The sequence below is a fragment of the Pipistrellus kuhlii genome, unplaced genomic scaffold (genome assembly GCF_014108245.1).
Source record: "Pipistrellus kuhlii isolate mPipKuh1 unplaced genomic scaffold, mPipKuh1.p scaffold_m20_p_1, whole genome shotgun sequence".
In the NCBI taxonomy this organism is placed as follows: domain Eukaryota; kingdom Metazoa; phylum Chordata; class Mammalia; order Chiroptera; family Vespertilionidae; genus Pipistrellus; species Pipistrellus kuhlii.
In genome coordinates this window covers 53,822,459-53,842,551 of record NW_023425404.1, presented here as the reverse complement: position 1 = coordinate 53,842,551, position 20,093 = coordinate 53,822,459, and the positions used below count along the sequence as shown (strand labels likewise).

At 40.6% G+C, this 20,093-nt stretch overlaps 1 protein-coding gene across 2 annotated transcripts in view; it reads right to left on the bottom strand.

The window, feature by feature from the left end:
- Positions 1 to 20,093, bottom strand: part of GPR176 (G protein-coupled receptor 176) — a 108,496-nt gene that overhangs the window by 87,596 nt on the left and 807 nt on the right. The window lies entirely within an intron of this gene.

The window sequence follows — 20,093 nt, the reverse complement described above, 5'->3', positions numbered from 1 at the left end:
ATCTGGGCCTCCTAAATTGAATAAAAACAAGGTTAATGAAAAAGAAGCATAACAGCAGTACATAAAATAAACCCTTGGGAATTTTAGTAGATGCATAATTCAGTATGACTCAACATATTGATATTAACATGAAATCAATAGGATAAGATGTAAGTTCATTTTGATCTGTATGCCAAACTCCCCAACAACACAAGACTGTTAAGATTATAAGGGGCAGTGGAGATTTAAACCAGCTTTTGCCTTTTGTAACGTGAGATAGTACACAAAGATCCCATAGTCAAAATTAAGGATGCCTGATATTAACAATCAGAAGGCCTAATAAGCAGGCCAAATTGAAGTGGCGTGTACTTCTAAAGCTGCCCACACTCTCCCTTGTTTATATTCTAATGAGATTTGCATGCTAATCAGGCACATCTGTTCCCAAAACCAAATAGCCCTTAATTGGTCCTTCTGATTGCCTACTTCCCCCCCCCCCCCTGTTCTGATTCTTGTGTCAAGCTGAAAATGATCCTTGACTACCTTATGTGTGTTTCTATGTCTACACTGCTTGTGGCTCTCTTGATGAAGACTTAGTTTCTTTGTTTGGGAGGGTCACTGCGTACATACTGGAGATTTGGAGGACACGTTTAGGCTTTAAGCATCTCAGGGACACTGGGAAGTCCATACTAGTGGCAAGTGGGTGGAATTTCCAGGCCACAATTATTGAGGTATCAAGTAGTTCCAGAAGAAAGTGGAACACTCAAATGGCTGAGTGGGACCCCAAACAGTAGGAGTGGTATGTGACCAGTCTCTGTCAGATGGTATACACTGCCAAACTTTTTATTTCGATTTCAAGGAAAGTGTTGTGATTTTTAACAAATTCTCCAGAGAACAAATAGAAAGATGACTTAGTGTTTTGCAATTTATGTAGCTTCAGGCAGTTCCATCACGTTTCTGACAGTCAAATATTCCAGATGATATTAGATTGAAAGGTAGAGAAGGAGAACCTGAAGATAAGGGGGAGTAGTCATATAACTCACCACTCCTTTTATAAAAGGATATAACTCAAAAGGCAACCATCAGAAACCCCCTCCTGCCTTTTTGAATAAATAGTTTAGTTATTGCTTATAGGATAAGGATTGAGACAGAGATAGTTGACAATGGGAGAATTGGAAAATTAGGTTATTTCATTCAAAAAATTGTGAAGCAAGTTTCTAAGTCAGTTTTGAGAAGAGGGAGGCCCTGACTAATCATTCTTAGTCTCATATAGCCTTCAGCCTTAAGCAACACTAACTATTGAAAGATGGGAAGAACTGATACCAATAACCCCAAAATTAAATTCCTTTTTCCCCATCCCAACCACTCTCGCTACGAGAATAAGCTGCCTGAAGGAAATGCTTGAGCAGTGACTTGAGCACTTACCTTTAATAACCAGTCTTCTCCCTTCCATCCTCCTAACATCTACCCTCATTACTTGACTCCCTGGAAGGTAACCACTTGTCATCTCCACAGACACTAAGAATTGATCTGGGCCCTATCCAGTTTGTCTCAGTGATGAGAGCACTGGCCCTCGGACTGAAGGATCTTGGGGTTGATTCCGGTCAAGGGCACGTACCTCAGTGGCAGGCTCCATCTACAAGGCAACCTATTGATGTTATTTTCTCTCTGTCTCTTCCCCTTCCTTCCATTCTCTCTTAAAAATAAAAATAAAAATAAATGGAAAAATATATTTTAAAAAGGAAAGGATGCTAGCATCCCTTAGAGGACAGTGGTTGGCAAACTGTGGCTCGCAAACCACATGTAGCTCTCGAGCCACAGTTTGCCCCTCTGTTGATTAATGAGTTTGCCGACCACTGACCTAGACTCTCGATTCCAATAATTACGGGCTGTCGTTGTTCCTTGTGATTAAGCCCCTATAGGTCATTGTTAAAGTGTGAATCACCTGCATCAAAATCACATGCATGTTGGTTAAAAATATAGACTCCAAAACCCACGTCAAACCCACAGAAACAAAATTTCTATTGTGAAATTCAGGCAAGTGCATTTTTAACAGATGATTTTTATGAACACTAAGTTTAAGAATCTCTGCCTCGCAATTACACTCACAAAGTGAGGAAAAGTGATTTACCAACTTACTCAACAGCAGGGCCAGGCTAGAATCTGCCCTTCCTAAGAGCCTGCTGTGATCTTTACCAGCTAGAGCCCACTGACTTGTTACAAGAAAAATGATTTGGCACTCTCCAACAAAAAGTCCTGTCCAACCTTAACAACAGCATCTGCTGAGAAACAGGCAGTTAACCTGCTAGTCCCTATTGCCATCTTTTATGTGGCAGAGGCAGAAAGCTTCATTTTAGGGCTTCTGATAATTTGTAGAATCATCGTTGCTAAAGATTTGCAGCCTTGGGAGAAGGCCACAGAAACAACAGAACAAATACAAAAGGTGCTATTCTCATCAATCAATGAAAGGGTCTGGAAAGCGAAATTTGATTACTTTGCCTCTGCTTGAGTCTCGCTTGAACTCTGTGTTCCTGGAAATTAAATTCACACTCACGGTGACTTCAGAGAGTCATTCTTTCCTTTCCATTTAGCAGCCTTTAGAAGTGTTTCTTGTCCTACAAAACTGCACGGGTGGCCCCAGCATAAAGTAGCTGTAATTGAAGGTGCAAATGAGCACACACAGGGATGCCCAGGGAACCAGAGAATAAATATCATATACCCCCTATCAGAGGTAGAGGTGTCCTCAAACATTCTCGCTCAGAAAATACAAAGTCACTCTTAATACAAGGCATTCTCTCAATTACTTTATTTGGAACAAGTAATGACTTATTTGGAATTTTGTTTGGAGAAGGCACAATTATCTAAAATTACCTCAATCAACATTACTTTGGGCTTCTTATGAATGTCATCTGAGAGAATAAGTAAAAAAGGAGGCGACTGTATCATTCATCATTCTAAAAGTATAAACTCGCAACTGCAAATCTTACATCTTATTTAAAAGCTATAAATGGCCCAGCTGGTGTGACTCAGTTGGTTAGGCATCATCCAATAGACCAAAAGGTTGCTGGTTCAATTCTGTCAGGGCACATGCCCTGAGTTGCAGGTTCCATCCTGGGTGAGGGGCATATAGGAGACGGCTGATTGATGTTTCTCTCACATCGATGTTTCTTTTTCTCTCTCCCTCTCCCTTCCTCTCTAGAAATCAATAAAAACATTTTTTTAAAAACATTCCATGAATGATTATGTCATGGTGTTGGTGAATGGCAATGAGACAAACAAGGTAAACTTCCCCTAAAGAAATCCGAATGGTGCCCTGGTTGTAAGTTCGATCCCCAATCAGGGCACATACAAGAATCAAGAAATGAAGGCATCAATAAGCAGAACAACAAATCAATGTTTCTCTCTGTCTCTCAAATCAAGAAATATTTTTTAATAAGATCAGAATGGTTACTTGTGGCTCAGGTTGAAACTTCGGTGGTCACATCACACATGAGTTTTTTTTTAAAAATGCAGTGGCTTGTTCACACAGCTTGGAAGTGATAATGGGCCCTAAAAAAGTCTATGAGGTGGCTCCAAAATGCTTCTAACAAAAGTAGCTGCTGAAGCCAAGACATATGTGGAGAATCTGAATAAAATTATGTCATAAATTCAAAGTAGAAAAAAACGTGGTTCTAATCTAACACACTATTTTGTCACTGGTTGCATCAAGATACACAGATAGAGTACATCAAAGTAAGGTGCCAGATCAAAGATGCAAATTTTTCTCTTTCTTTTTCTTTTTTTTTTTTTAATATGTTTTATTGATTTTCCACAGAGAGGAAGGAAGAAGGATAGAGAGCTAGAAACATTGATGAGAGAGAAACATCAACCAGCTGCCTCCTGCACACCCCCTGCCAGGGATGTGCCCGCAACCAATGTACATGCCCTGGACCGGAATCAAACCTGGGACCTTTCAGTCCGCAGACAGACACTCCACTGAGCCAAGCTGGTTTTGGCAGATGCAAAATTTTCAAAGTTTTGATCAAGTGGTTATAATACTTGAACCTTCACTCACCTGGAGGATATAAAAGAATATACAGAGAGCTGTGGGTAGACACTATGTTCTACCCACCCAGGCAAGAATGAACAGATGTTGTCTTTTCATTCAAGCCTAGTAAGGGGGCACCAACAAGCCCATGTAGACAGCTTGATGTGTAGCCCCAGCAATTGAGTTCACAGAAAATTTTGACTGGCTCTGAGAAACAGATAGGCTGATGAACTGCTCAAAGAAGAGACCAGAGGAGGCAGTCAGTCCTCCCAAAATTTGCCAGTCAAGGATGTGTTTGTGTTCCCTTGCATTGGGTGTGGGCCAATGGCAGGAGGTCACATCAGGGCTTGTCCAAGAGGTCACCTGCAGGGGCAAACATCCCTTCGCAAGGAGAAGCTGGAGGTCCAGCAGCATTCATGGACTGAGGACACAGTAAGCTACCAACCAAGAATACAGGAGGGCACCACCATCAAGGGTCAGACTGGTGATCATCCAGACAGCTTGAAGCCATTATCAATAGGATCAGTTTGTATAGCATTTCTGAGCCCTTGATCTCCTTCCTCCACCTTAGCTCCATGCTGGAAGGCCAAGAAACCTTGGCCAGAAGCTAAGATGGGAAAGGAAGCCAACCAGACTTGTGCAACTTCAAGCTTCTCCTAGGCAACAGGCCTAGACTGGGGACTGTGCCGAGGGGAGAAGTTTTTATTTTCAATCAAGTTTGGTGCTTTGACTCCATCAGACTGCACATATTATGTATAGTAATCCCCTTTCAACTGTGGGTGATACATTCCAAGACCCCCGGTGGATGCCTGAAACTGAATAGTTCCAGACCCTATATATACTACATCTTTTCCTATACATGCATACTTACGATGGTTTAATATATTGGGTCGGCAACTAAGTAATTGCGGGTTCCACACATATATGGCTTCAGTTGAATTTTTAGGTTTGCAGACGTAGTACAAATGTAAAACACATTTTGTTATTTGATAGTTGGCTATTCAGCTGTTAATCAGTAAAAAAAAGTTTTTTGATCTGTTTTGTAGTTTTCGTTTGGCGTTCGTTGAAAAATGGAAAATCAAAAGGAACATTTTCATCATATTTTGCTTTTTTATTTCCGCAAAGGGAAAAACGCATCGCAAGCTCATAAAAAGTTATGTGCTGTTTATGGTGACGAAGCCTTAAAAGAACGGCAGTGTCAAAATTGGTTTGCCAAATTTCGTTCTGGTGATTTTTCACTCAAAGATGAAAAACGCTCTGGTCGTCCAGTTGAAGTTGATGACGCCCTAATCAAAGCAATAATCAATTCGGACTGTCACAGTACAACACGTGAGATTGCAGAGAAGCTTCATGTATCACATACATGCATTGAAAATCACTTAAAACAACTTGGCTATGTTCAAAAACTCGATACATGGGTTCCTCACGAACTGAAAGAATCACAGTTAACGCAACGCATTAGCAGCTGCGATTTGCTAAGGAAACGTAATGAAAATGATCCATTTTTAAAACGACTGATAACTGGCGATGAAAAATGGGTTGTTTACAACAATATCAAGCGGAAAAGATGGTGGAGCAGGCCAGGTGAACCAACTCAAACAACATCAAAAGCTGATATTCATCAAAAGAAGGTTTTGTTATCAGTTTGGTGGGATTACAAAGGAATTGTCTACTTTGAACTCTTACCACCCAACCGAACGATCAATTCTGATGTCTACATTGAACAACTAACGAAATTAAACAATGCAGTTGAAGAAAAGCGGCCCGAATTGACAAATCGAAAAGGTGTTGTATTCCATCATGACAATGCAAGGCCACACACATCTTTGGTCACTCGGCAAAAATTAATGGAGCTTGGTTGGGATGTTTTGCCACATCCACCATATAGTCCTGACCTTGCACCATCTGATTACTTTTTGTTTCGATCTTTACAAAACTCCTTGAATGGTAAAAATTTCAATAATGATGATGATGTCAAATCGTACCTGATTCAGTTTTTTGCTAATAAAAACCAGAAGTTTTTTGAACGTGGGATTATGATGCTGCCTTAAAGATGGCAAAAGGTCATTGATCAAAATGGGCAATACATTACAGAATAAAGTTATTTAGTTCCATGAAAAAATTGTCTTTGATTTTCTTTTAAAAATCCGCAATTACTTAGTTGCCGACATAGGCAAAGCAAGAGATTAACAACAATAACCAATAATAAAATAGAATAATTATAACAATATACATGTAGAAGTTATATAAATATAGCACTATTGAGTAAAAATAAGGATTACTTGAACACAAGCACTGCAATACCAAGATAATCTATCTCATAACCGAGAGGGCTACTGAGTGAGTAAAAAGTGGGGATTGTATACTGCATAGAGATGCCAGACCAGGATAAAAGAATGATTCACATTCCAGGTGGGACATAGCAGACATCAAGAGATTTCATCATGCTACTCAGAACAACGCATGGTTTTCCATTTTGTATATTTTTGGATGGTAACTGACCAAGGGTAACTGAAACCTGGAAATTGAAACTGCAGATAAGGGGTGACTACTACAGTAAACTGAGAGTGTTTCATGACTGAAGAATAAACAGGGAAACCATGGAATTATCCATACTTTAATTCAAGGTAGTTTAATGAAACTGAAATAAAAAAGAACAAACATGGATATACACAACAATCTGGATAGATCTCCAGGAAATTATATGAGGGGGGGGGGGGGGAGGAAATCCCAAAAGGTTTTGCTATGCTATTCCATTTATATAATGGTCTGTGAAATGACAAAATTATAGAAATAGATATGAGATTAGTGATTGCCAAGAACTGAGAAGGGGGTGGGTGTGAGAGGAAAGTAGATGTGGTTATATAAGGGCAACAAGAGGACTCCTTGTGGAGATGGAAATGCCAATATCCTGGTTATGACACTGTACCCATCATTCCTACCAGGTGCCACGTAGAGGGGAAACTGGGGAAACTGGGAAAAGGGTACACAGCATACCTCTTTATTCTTTCTTACAACAGAATGTGAGTCTACAATGACCACAAAATAAAAAGTGTAATTTTTTTAAAAGGTGCCAAAAGCTGTGTGTTCACCAGTGGTTTGAACAAATGATGATCAGCCTTTATGATACTGATTTTACATTCTATCAGCTGAAGATGCTTTGAGTCTTTTATAAAACCTACTGCATTTAGTTGTGCAAAACTCAGGGTTTTCAACCTAATATAGGGTTGTCCCCAAAAATGTATACACATTTTGAATAATTATAAAGGCAGTGTTCATTAAAGTACACTTCATTTTCAAAACTGAGCTATCAGCTGCTACGGTGTGTACACACTTTTGGGGACACACTGTGTCTGTTGGCTGTGTTAGTGTATTAGTTTACTAGAACTGCCATAACGAAGTACCACAAACTGGGTGCTTAAAACAATAGAAATTTATGTCTCATAGTTATGAAAACCAGAAGTCCGAAATCAAGGTGTTGAAGGGCCATACTTCCTCTGAAACCTGTAGAGGAGTCCTTCCATCACTCTTCCAAGCTTTTGCCGGTTTGCCAGCAATTTCTGGCATTCCTTGGCTTACGGCTGCGTAATTCCAACCTCTGCTCTCATCACATAGTGTTCTCCCTGTGTGTCTCTATCTTTACTGGACATCTTATAAGGATACCAGTCGTTGGGTCAAGGACTCCCCCCACACCGGTATGACCTCATCTTAAGTAAATTATCTGCAAGGACTCTAGTTCCAAATGAGGTCATATTCTAAAGTACTGGGGTAGGACTTTTGCATATCTTTTAGGGGGCACAATTAAAATATTGTTTGTTGTTTTCAGACCTCATCCAACATCCCTACTTGCACCACTGAGCTTCCAGGATAGAAACTCAAGGGCACCACTCTGATCTCACACATTTAGGATCCATCTGTCTCAGGATAGGCAGCCAAATGCCATCTGGAGCTCCCTGATGACAACACTGCCTTTCAGCTACTATCCCATAGGCAGGGTCATGCCCCCAGGCTGCTTCTAGCAAACCAACTTTGCCTAGGATCCAAAAGCCTCTTAAAGCAGCCCCATTCGCCTTATGCTAGTGGGTTCAAAATGTTGTCTGTCTCATTTCATAGGCTCATTCTAACTTAAATCAGGCAATAGTTTCTGTCCTTGTGGATTTCCTACCAAGAGACCAGCTGTCGCTCCAGATATCTGGCTTTTGTCAGCAATGCTCTAGGGTGCTGGCTATGACTGGAGTGTCTGAATCCTGGCTGTAGACAAAATTCATGCTCATTTCCAGAAAGCTCTTAAGCCTTATGCAAATCAAAATTTAATTAATTGTTCTATTTAATTAATTGCTCTATTTCATTCCCCCCAAGTAATTCATTCCATCAACCAATACTTACTGGGCACCAACTATATGCCAGGCCCTGTTCTAGATGTTGGGGACACACCCCTCTGTCCCCATGGCTCTGCATTTTAATGGAGGACAGAACACCAAATAAGCAAGGTAATAGCTGGGATTATAACTGCTATAGAGGAAATAACCAGGAAGATGTGATAGAAGTGGAAGGGGGACTACTTTAGATAAGCTGTGGTGGAAAAAGTGACATCTGAGCTGCAATTTAAAGGATGAACACAAGCCAGCCACGAGAAGCATCTAGAGAAAAACATTCCAGGGTAGAGAGAATAATAAGAACAATGGCCTTTAGTGGTACTGAACTTGACATGTTAAACAAATGGGATGGTTTGGCAGCTCTGGGTGAGATCTCTGCTTTGCTCCTCTGCACCTTTCACCACCTGCTTAGTGCATTCACAGCCCACATGAGTATGGCCCAGGTTACTCTTGGATGTCTGGCCCTGGTACTTACAAAGCTCTTGCTCTCCTCTCTATGCCCTGGGTTTGGACCAGCTGAGGATACACATATATACCTCCCCCCAATACACCCAGAAATATCCTGCTTAGACCATCTTGAGAGATGGACACTGGCCATGGTGAAATCTGAAGCAGAAAACAATGAGCAACTCATTCCCCAACCACATACCTGACAATTGTCTGGACTTAATCTGTGCCACACAACTGACTATGGTGAGGGTTGTTACCTGGTGACCTCCTCATAAACTTTCTTTCCTTTTTATTTTTTTTTCCTTTATTGATTAAGGTATTACATATGTGTCCTTATCGTCCCAATGCCCCCCCACACACACACTCATGCCCTCATCCCCTGGTGTCTGTATCCATTGGTTAGGTTTATATGCATGTATACAAGTTTGGTTGATCTCTACCCTTTACCCCCTCCCTCTCCTACCTTCCCTCTCAGGTTTGATGGCCTGATCCATGCTTCTCTGTCTCTGGATCTGTTTTTGTTCATCAGTTTATGTTGGTCATTATATTCCACAAATGAGTGAGATCATGTGATATTTTTCTTTCTCTGACTGGCTTATTTCACTTAGCACAGTGGTCGGCAAACTGCGGTTCTGTTGACCAAGGAGTTTGCCGACCACTGACCTAGACTCTCAATTTCAATAATTACAGGCTGTTGTTGTTCCTTGTGATTAAGTCCCTATTCCAGTGGTTGGCAAACTCGGTCAACAGAGTGGTAAACCATGGCTCGAGAGCTGCATGTGGCTCGAGAGCCACAGTTTGCCCACCACTGGCTTAGCATAATGCTCTACAGTTCCATCCATGATGTTGCAAATGGTAAGAATTCCTTCTTTTTTACCACAGCGTAGTATTCCATTGTGCAGATGTACCACAGTTTTTTAATCCACTCATCTGCTGATGGGCACTTAGGCTGTTTCCCAATCTTAGCTATGGTGAATTGTGCTGCTATGAACATAGGGGTGCATCTATCCTTTCTGGTTGGTGTTCCTGTTTTACTGGGATATATTCCTAGAAGTGGGATCTCTGGGTCAAATGGGAGTTCCATTTTTAGTTTTTTGAGGAAACTCCATATTGTTCTCCACAGTGGCTGCACCAGTCTGCATTACCAGCAGCAATACTTGAGGGTTCCTTTTCCTCTGAATCCTTACCAGCACTTGTCCATTTGTTGATTCTGTTGATGATAGGCATTCAAACAGGTGTGAGATGGTACCTCATTGTTGTTTTGATTTGCATCTCTTGGATAATTAGTGACTTTGAACATGTTTTCATACATCCCTTGGCCTTCCTTCTCTCTTCTTTCAAAAAGAATCTATTTAGGTCTGAAGCCCATTTTTTTGATTGGGTTGTTTATCTTCCCTTTTGTTGAGTTGTAGGAGCTCTCTGTAAACGTTGGAGATTAAGCCCTTATCAGTGATAACATTGGTAAATATGTTCTCCTATGCAGTGGGCTTTCTTGTTGTTTTGGTGATGGTTTCTTTTGCTGTGAAAAAACTTTTTATTTTGATGTAGTCCCATTTGCTTATTTTCTCTTTAGCTTCCATTGCCCTAGGAGCAGTATCAGTGAAGAAGTTCTTTTGGCATATGTCTGAGATTTTGCTGCCTGTTGATTCCTCAAGTATTTTTATGGTTTCCCATCTTATGTTTAAGTCCTGTATCCATTTTGAGTTTACTTTTGTGTATGGTGTAAGTTGGCAGTCTAGTTTCATTTTTATGCATGTATCTGTCCAATTTTCCCAGCATCATTTATTGAAGACACTGTCTTGACTCCATTATATGTTCTTGCCTCCTTTGTCAAATATTAATTGACCATGCAAAAACTGGTTTGGCTCAGTGGATAGAGCATTGGCCTTCGGACTGAAAGGTCCCAGGTTCAATTCCTGTCAAGGGCATGTACCTTGGTTGCGGGCATATCCCTAGTAGGGGTGTGCAAGAGGCAACTGATTGATGACTCTCTCTCATCGATGTTTCTAACTCTCTATCCCTCTCTCTTCCTCTGTAAAAAAAATCAATAAAAATATATTTTTAAAAATATATTAATTGACCATAGTGTTTTGGGTTGATTTCTGGGTTTATTCTATTCCATTGATCTATATACAGTGGTGCCTCACACAACGAACTTAATTCGTTCCAGGAGCAAGTTTGTTATGCGAAAAGTTCGTTATGTGAAACGCGTTTTCCCATAACAATACATGTTAAAAAAAATAATTTGTTCTGTAGCATAAAATATGCTAAGATGACATAAAAAAAGATAAATTTTTTGTTATTATTTTTATTTAGATACATCTAAAAACATATTTAAAAAAAAACACATTTTTTTAATTTTAAGACAGACTAAGTAGAGTCTACCAAATCTTGCACAACTTCATCCATTTTCTGCTTTTTGGCCGATGGTTTCATGAAAAACCTGAAATCACCTTCCTGCTTTTTTTTAGAAGCCATGATATAAAAAAAATATTGAGTTTAACTTAAAAGGACGACTGCCGTGATACGTGCGTGATTTAATTCGTAATGAAGAACGATTGCCGCGATACGTGCTTAAGTTAAGCGCAGTGACTAACGACTGCCTGCAGTGCCTGCGCGGAAGGATGCAATACATCGGCAGCGATCATGGAAGCTCGGGCGAAGCAGTCGTGGAAGCTCGGGCGACTTCGTTGTGTGAAACGAAGTTCGTTGTATGAATCATGAAATGAAGTTCGTTGTGTGCAGCGTTCGCTGTGCGAGGCGTTCTTTATGCGAGGCACCACTGTATCTGTTCTTATGCCAGTACCAAGCAGTTTGGAGAACAATGGCTTTGTAATACAGCTTGATATCTGATATTGAGAGCCCACCTACTTTGTTTTTCTTTCTCAGGATTGTTGCAGCTATTTGGGATCTTTTTTATCCAGATGAGTTTTTGGAGAGTTCATTCTCTAGGCCGTTGGTATTTTAATTGGGAATGCACTGAATCTGTACATTTCTTTGGGTAGTATGGACATTTTCATGATGTTGATTCTACCAATCCATGAACACTATATGTTCTTCCATCTGTTTATCTATTCCTCTATCTATTTTTTCAGTGTCCTGTACTTTTCCTAGTACAGGTCTTTTCCTCCTTAGTGGAGTTTATTCATAGGTATCTTAATTTTTTTTTTTTTTTTTTTTTGGTGCGATGGTAAATAGGATTGTTTTTTAGTCTCTCTTTCTGTAAGTTCACTATTGGTGTATAGAAATGTCATAGACTTTTTGGCATTAATTTTGTATTCTGCTACATTGCCGAATTCATTTATTAAGCTTAATAATTTTTCGATGGAGTCTTTAGGGTTTTCTATGTACAGTGTCTTGTCATTTGTGAATATGGACAGTTTTACATCTTCTTTTCTAATTTGGATGCCTTTTATTTCTTCTTCTTATTTGATCGCAATGGCTAGTACTTCCAGTACTATGTCAAACAGGAGTGGGCATCCCTGTATTGTTCCTGTTCTTAGAGAAAATGGTTTTAGTTTTTGAGTATGATGTTGGCTGTGGGTTTGTCATATATGGCTTTTATTATGTTGAGGTATGATCCTTCTATTCCCACCTTGTTGAGAGTTTTTATCAAGAAAGGGTGTTGGATTTTGTCAAATGCTTTTTATGAATCAATTGATATGACTTGATTTTTATCTCTCAATCTTTATGTGGTGTATCTTGTTCATTGATTTGCGGATATTGTACCATCCTTGCATCCCTGGGATAAATCCCACTTGATCATGGTGTATGATCTTTCTGATGTGCTGCTGGATCCAATTTGCTAGAATTTTGTTGAGGATTTTGGCATTATGTTCATGAGGGATATTGGCCTGTAATTCTCTTTTACTGTGTTTTCTTTATCTGGTTTTGGTATTAGGGTGATGCTGGCTTCATAGAATGAACTTGGAAGTATTCCTTCTTCTTAAATTTTTTGTAATAATCTGAGGATATGTTTTAGTTCTTCTCAGAAGCTCTTATAAGCTCTCAGGAAAGTGGAAACCAGCTTATGACCCAAAGACTGTTGAGATTATCATTCTCTGGAAGGCTATGTAACAATAGCAATATTTCCCTTTTCTAACACAGCTCAATTTTTGTTATTGTTATCAATTTTTGTTGTTGTTAATACTACTAGTAAGTTTTCATATTAATTAACCTTGAGCAACTATTTATGTATAAATGACTCGATAATTTTTAAAAAATATATTTTATTGATTTTTTTACAGAGAGGAAGGGAGAGAGATAGAGAGCTAGAAACGTCGATGATAGAGAAACATCAACCAGCTGCTTCTTATACACCCCCTACCGGGGATGTGCCCGCAACATGTACATGCCCCTGACCGGAATCGAACTGGGGACCCTTCAGTCCACAGACCGACGCTCTACCACTGAGCCAAACCGATTTCAGCCTTGATAATTTTTAAAAATAGGTTTTCCTTAGAGAGAAAAGGTATCAGAGGCTATATACTGATTCAGGAGAGTTGCCATTGTTTTCTAATCCAGTACACCCTCCTCTGGGCCCTGTACTGCACAGGCTTTTGACAACCCTATGGTGGTTAACCTCCCTTACATTCCTCAGCCTGAGTATGACCCTCCACTCCTGACCTTTTGCACAGCCAGACTTACAGTCCTCCTCAGTTTCCATGAGCACCTCTCCAGTTACCAGCTTGTCTCTAGCTTCTGCTCAATTCTTGGGGCTCTGGGTTTCAGCTGCTTTTCATTCCTGAGCATCAGACTTCCATTGCACCAGGCCCTGTCTAACTTATTTATATAAATGGAGGACACAAATGATGACAAAAATACTACATATATATCACTCCAGATATTTCTGTTGCATAACAGAAACTTAATTCACACAAACTTAAGTTAAAAAAAAAAAAAAAAAAAAAGAGGGTTTGGAGTTCACCTAATTGGAAAATACAGGCTCAGGACCTCTCGAACAATCCTTCAGGATGGTTTCTCTCTCCCTCACTCTCTCCCCATCCCACACTTCCTGCTTACTCTCACTCTCACCTCTGCTTTTCTCTCTGCCATTATTCTCTCCTAAGCAGACAGCTCCTGGCTTCCTTTATCACTGCTTAGCAGCTCTTTTGAAAAAATAAGGCTTCTCTACCTGCATCTCTATGTCAAGGGCTTTGACCACGCCTAGATCCTAAGACCATCTCTGGACCAATCACTGAGGACAGGAAACAAAATCCTGGGACCAGCAAGGTCTAGATCATGTGCCTACCCCATCTCTCGGGGTGAGAGTGGGGTTATACAGCGCACTGGGGCAGTCACATAAGGAACCACATGAGGTAGATTACAGTTTGAATAACTATTCATTGTACAATCTTTCAGCCACCTGCTACCCTCTGCTACACAGGCTGGAAAGCTAAAAATATTACTTATCAGACAGCCTTGCAGTTAGAGTACACGGTTCATGATCTGGTTCTGCCCAGCAGCTGTTCCCTCAAAGAGTGGACATGATTAAGGGGAGGTGCTGACTGAGTGCAATCATCAAGTTTTCTTATAAATGCAGGGAGATGACAGATGTCGTTGCTGCTTCTGGGACAGCTGTGTCCTAGGGTTCCGGAGTCTACTCCTTCACTTCACTGGTGGGACATGACAGCAGCTTCATGATTTCTGCTAGAGCCAGTGGCATGATTGCACATATTTCTTGACTCTGTCCCTAGCTCTGTGACATCCAGGCTCTCCCATAAATTCTGAAAGCAACCTAATGCCCTATAATAAATTTCTTTCTTTATAGACCAGCTAGTTTGGTGTAGAAGTAAGACTTGATGTAAAAGTAAAACCTTTTCCTTCTGCATTATGGAAAAAGATGCACATTATGTCCCACAGACAGTAGGAAAAACAAACACTTGATCTCTGAGCCCCTCTCTTCTCCCCAAATAAAGTCACATTAAAAAGACCCAGACCCAGCTAATGTGGTTCAATGGTTGAGTGTCAACCTATAAACCTGGAGTTCATGGTTTGATTCCCAGTCAGGACACATGCCTGGGTTGCAGGCCTGATCCCCAGTAGAAGGCGTGCATGAAATTTCTCTCTCTCTCTCTCTCTCTCTCTCTCTCTCTCTCTCTCTCTCTCTCTCTCTCTCTCTCTCCCCCCCCCCTTTCCATTCTCTAAGAAAGAAAAAAAAAATCTATAAATTTACTTAAAAGACCCAGGACTGCTCTATCTAGTTCTGGTCCTCACAATAAATGAAATCTTGAGCCTTTTCTGTAAGTTACTGACTCCAAATAAGAACTTTATTGTTTTCTAACTTTATTGACTTTGCAATGCTGATATCTGAAGATATGACACAATCTTTGAGGTTATAATACTAATGTGATTTAAATGCTTCTTTTTCCCCCACAATAAACATAATAACTGTGAACTTGGTAATCTTGCAGTGGCTTTCTTTTAAATGCTTGTTTTATATTTGACAAGCAAATCCTTGTAAAGCCTGAACTCCTTGCAGTCTATCTTAGCAAGTAAAATGTTTTTTCTTACTAAATGTTTTTGTAGCTTTGCCTTCTTTTGACAATAGGCTCAGTTGTTTACAACTAAGAACTCTGATGAGTACTAGAAGGGAGGCTGACCAGTGAGTGTGCACTTGTTTGGGAAAAGCAGTGTTGTTTGGAGGGAAAAGGGTGTGCTATAAAATAAAAACAGAAAATGTCCCTAAATTATTTCATAACTAGAGGCCCAGTGCCTGAATTCATGCAGGAGTGGATCCCTAGGCCTGGCCAATGATCAGGGCTGATCGGGACCAAGCCAATCAGGGCCGGGCCAACTGGGGCCTGCCAGGGGGGGAAAGAACAGGAGAAGGGACCACAGGAGGTTGGCCAGCCAGGGGGAGGGATTACAGGAGGTTGGGCAGCTCCTGCATTGAGCATCTGCCCCCTGGTGGCCAGTGCACATCATAGCGACTGCCAACCAGTTATTCCAGTTGTTTGGTTGTACCGTGTTTCCCCGAAAATAAGACATCCTCCAAAAATAAGACCTACTTACAGGTTTCCTTCTGAGTGAAATATAAGGCATCCCCCGAAAATAAGGCACCCCTAGGCTAAACATGAGAGATTTGGTCCACTGATTCTGAAAGAAATGGAGTCACAAGAAATTCACCAGGAAATTCAGGAATTGGATTTTTATGATGATGTTCCAAAAGATGATGACATGATTGTCATTGAATAAATGAGTAAATTCTTGATACTGTAGGATTCAGTTTGTCTGGTTTGTGTTGACAACTACCGTACTACCGTACCATATACAGGTAATAAATTTCCTTTATTTTCATTTAACAATAAATGTGTACTGTATTCTTCTTTATGGAAAAATAAGACATCCCCTGAAAATAAGACCTAGTGCATCTTTGGGAGCAAAAATTAATATAAGACACTGTCTTATTTTTGGGGAAACAGGGTAACAGTCACTTGGGTTTTTATATACACTAAGTAGCAAAATTATTATGATCTCTGAATGCATAATAATCTGGCACTTGGTGTATATATGTATATTAGAGGCCCGGGATATGAATTCGTGCATTGGTTGAGTCCTGCCAGCCTGGCCATGGGGAGGGCACATGAGCAGTTGGCCAACTTGCCTGCTGGTTGAACTCCTAGTTGGGGGACAATTGCATATTAGCCTTTTATTAAATAGGATATACACTGAATGGCCATATTATTATGTATTCAGATAATCTGGCCACTCAGTGTATATATACTAGAGGCCCTGTGAACGAATTCATGTACAGGTAGGGTCCCTCTGCCTGTCCAGTGATTGAGGCCTATCAGGGGCTGACCAGCTGTGAGAGGGGCCCCAGGGGGTTGGCCAGCTGGCCCCCAAGATAGGGGCCTATGGGGGGGACCTGCAGGGGCCAATCGGGAGTGGGGACAGCTGAGGGGAGGAGGCCAGCTGGTGATCAGAGTTGGGGGGCAGCCAGTGGGAGGGCCCACAGGAGGTTGGAGGGGGCGCCAATCAGTGCCTAGACTGGGCTGGTTGGCCACCGCAGTGCATGTCATAGCAACCGGTTGGTCTGGTCGTTCTAGTCATCCTGCCATTCCAGTTGTTGGGCATATATATATATATATATATATGTATATATATGTATATGTATGTGTGTATATATATATATATATATATATATATATATATGTATATGTGTGTGTGTGTGTGTATTATTATAATTGAATAATGTGGTGTATGTTATAAACTATAAATCCCAGCATAAGTGTAAGGCTGAAGCAGTATTCTTTTTTAAAAATATATTTTATTGATATTTTACAGAGAGGAAGGAGAGGGATAGAGAGTTAGAAACATCGATGAGAGAGAAACACTGATCAGCTGCCTCTTGCACACCCCCTACTGGGAATGTGCCCACAACCAAGGTACATGCCCTGGACCAGAATCGAACCTGGGACCTTTCAGTCTGCAGGCCAACACTCTATCAACTAAGCCAAACCGGTTAGGGCTAAAGTAATTTTTTTTTAATTTCTTTATTGATTAAAGTATCAGATATTTGTCTTCAACCCCCATTTCAGTCCCCCATCCTTCCTCACTCATGCCCCACCCCCTTATTGTCCTTGATGAAGTAGTATTCTTGATTGGTAGTAACCATGTTGTCAGGTAAATCAAGGGTACCTAACACTGCACAGGAAGCATCCATCCACCATTAGCAAAACTTTCCTTGACCTTGCTCATTAAAGACCATCTGTGGTCCTAGTCAATTTTGCTCAGTGGATAGAGCATTGGACCATGGACTAAAGGGTCCCAGATTTGATTCCGGTCATAGGCATGTACCTCAGTTACAGGCTCAATTCCCAGCCCCAAAAGGGCACATGAGCCCATTCCTTCCCCTCTCTCTAAAAATCAATGGAAAAATATCCTCAGGTGAGGATTAACAAAAAAATCCTATGTAATAAAAGGCTAATGTGCAAATTGTCCCCTTGGGAGTTCCACTGGGAGACCAGGAGTTTGATTGCTCGCTATGATGTGTGCTGACCACAAGGGGGCAGCATGGAGCATGGCAGACAACCAGCAACAGCAAAGGGGTGCTGAGGGTGCAAGGGAAAGAGGAGGTGGGGAAGTCAACCAACCTGATTGGCCTTGATTACTGGCCTGGGCTAGGGACACTACCTGTGCATGAATTTTGTGCACCAGGCCTCTAGTTAATAAATAAAGGCCCTCTGTGAATTTCATTTCATAAAGTGTCCACAGGTAATGTCTTCCTACATGAAGGGACCATCATTGGAAATCAACACTCTTGAGTTCTCTTCAGCTACCTTCCTTTAAAGTCCAAATCACTACTCCCTTTCTCTTTAGTTTAAGATGCCAATCGCCCCAATTGCCTGATCTGTCCTCAGCTCCCTTATTCTTATAGGACCATTCTATCTATCGATATATACATAATAAATTTGGGTATTTAGTCCTGTTCATCTGTCTTATGTCAATTTGATTAGACCCGCCAGAAGTACTATAAGGGAAAGGAGGGGGAAAATTCTCCCTCCCGCCAGAATTATTTTCAATAGAGGGCCTCTGGATATCTCAATGAAAAATTCTAGTATATTTGAACTTAAAGAAAAAGAAAAAAAAAGGACTCATTCATCTATGCTACAGAACAGGGAAAAACAAGTAAATTAAATTAGAGTCATATACCATTCTAGATACTCTTCCATCCTCCATTAATTTTTCAGCCTTATAGATTCTTCCATGATAAATCTTTTTATTCCTAATACATGCTTTTTTTTGTATATTTTGAGCTTCATAAAACTATACTTGTCAAGTTGACTTGCCTTGTAACTGATTGCACATGACTTTGAAACTTAAACTCTGAGCTTCAACTGTCTTTACCAGGAAGATTCAATTATATAGATATGTTTGTATGCATCAAATCTTCAGAGAATAATGAATCAAGAATACCAGTAAGTAACAAGTACACAGGGCTATGTTTAGCTAAGCTTTTACGGAAACCAGAATTGTCTTTCACTTTTACACAAGTTCTCTGATCTTTGATTTCTAGACATTTGAACATATTTATTCTTTTTTTTTCTCCTGAAAATAAAAAGGAACAAATGGAATTCTCTTAGGAGGACCCAAGTAATGTGGAGGGGGGAAAACATGTCCTCCAAGCCAAGTTAGACATAGCCAAGATCAAGGGGAAAATCAGATTTCCTGTTTAGAGACAGCCACAAGAGCAGTTTTTGCATGTCAAAGTGCCATGTGGAAGGAGATGAAATAAGGACATTCATAAAACACATTTTAACACACACACACACACACACACACACACACAGATCTAGACATACAGTAGTAGTCACATGGAGGTCTACTCTTGAAAATGCCCTCATGACAAAAAGTAGAAGACAAATATTATGATAGAATGGGACAGGATGATGACAACCAGGGAAATTATGAAGGGAAATTCCAAACACATAAAATTCTTCCATTGCCTTTTTTATGTCAGTTGTTTTGGTTTCCATGGAAATTCATAGCAGTCCACAAGTAAGTAATCTATGATTGCTCCAGGCCATAAAATCACACATAATCACAATCGTTTTTACATCATTACAAATGCCACATCAGAGAACTTGCATTTGAAGGGAAGCCACATATTTACAACATGTCCAAAAAGCTTCAACAGAAATGAATACTGATAGTATCATTTATTACTTAAAGAGTCGCTACCAGAAGCGCTGATAATCTCACACTAAGAGGCAAACTCATTTTTCACTCATTTCAATTCAGTGGCGTTTTCTTCTCCCAAGTATAAACTAAATCTGTTGAACGTGGTCACGTTCTGTGTGTTTTTTATCCTGTCTTTATTCTATACTTCAAACAAAACCTAGGTAGAGAAATAGACAGGTTTGTTTTGTTTGGGTGTTCAAAAACATCTGAAGGCAACCAAGTTTAACTCCAATGGGTTGTTTTACCAGCAGGTCGATGTTCCGAAGAAGCAAGCCCTAAGACACGCAAAATAAGGCTCTTTCAAAATAACTTTACATGTAGGGAATAGATGAGAGAGGAAAACACATCCGTCATCAGCAACAAAACAGAAGCCTTGTCCCCCGCTATCTGTAAACCAGCGCTTCGCCCGGGCACAAAAAGTATGGGATGATGGGCACGACCCTGCGCCCATCCCGGGGAGGCTGACCGCTGCCTGGATCTGGCAGAAGAAAGCCCTGCGGGAGGACTCCTCGGCTTTCAGAGGGGGGCCAGAGTCCCCCCGACATGCGTAAACCTCCTCCAGCTACCTGTGCTTCGCC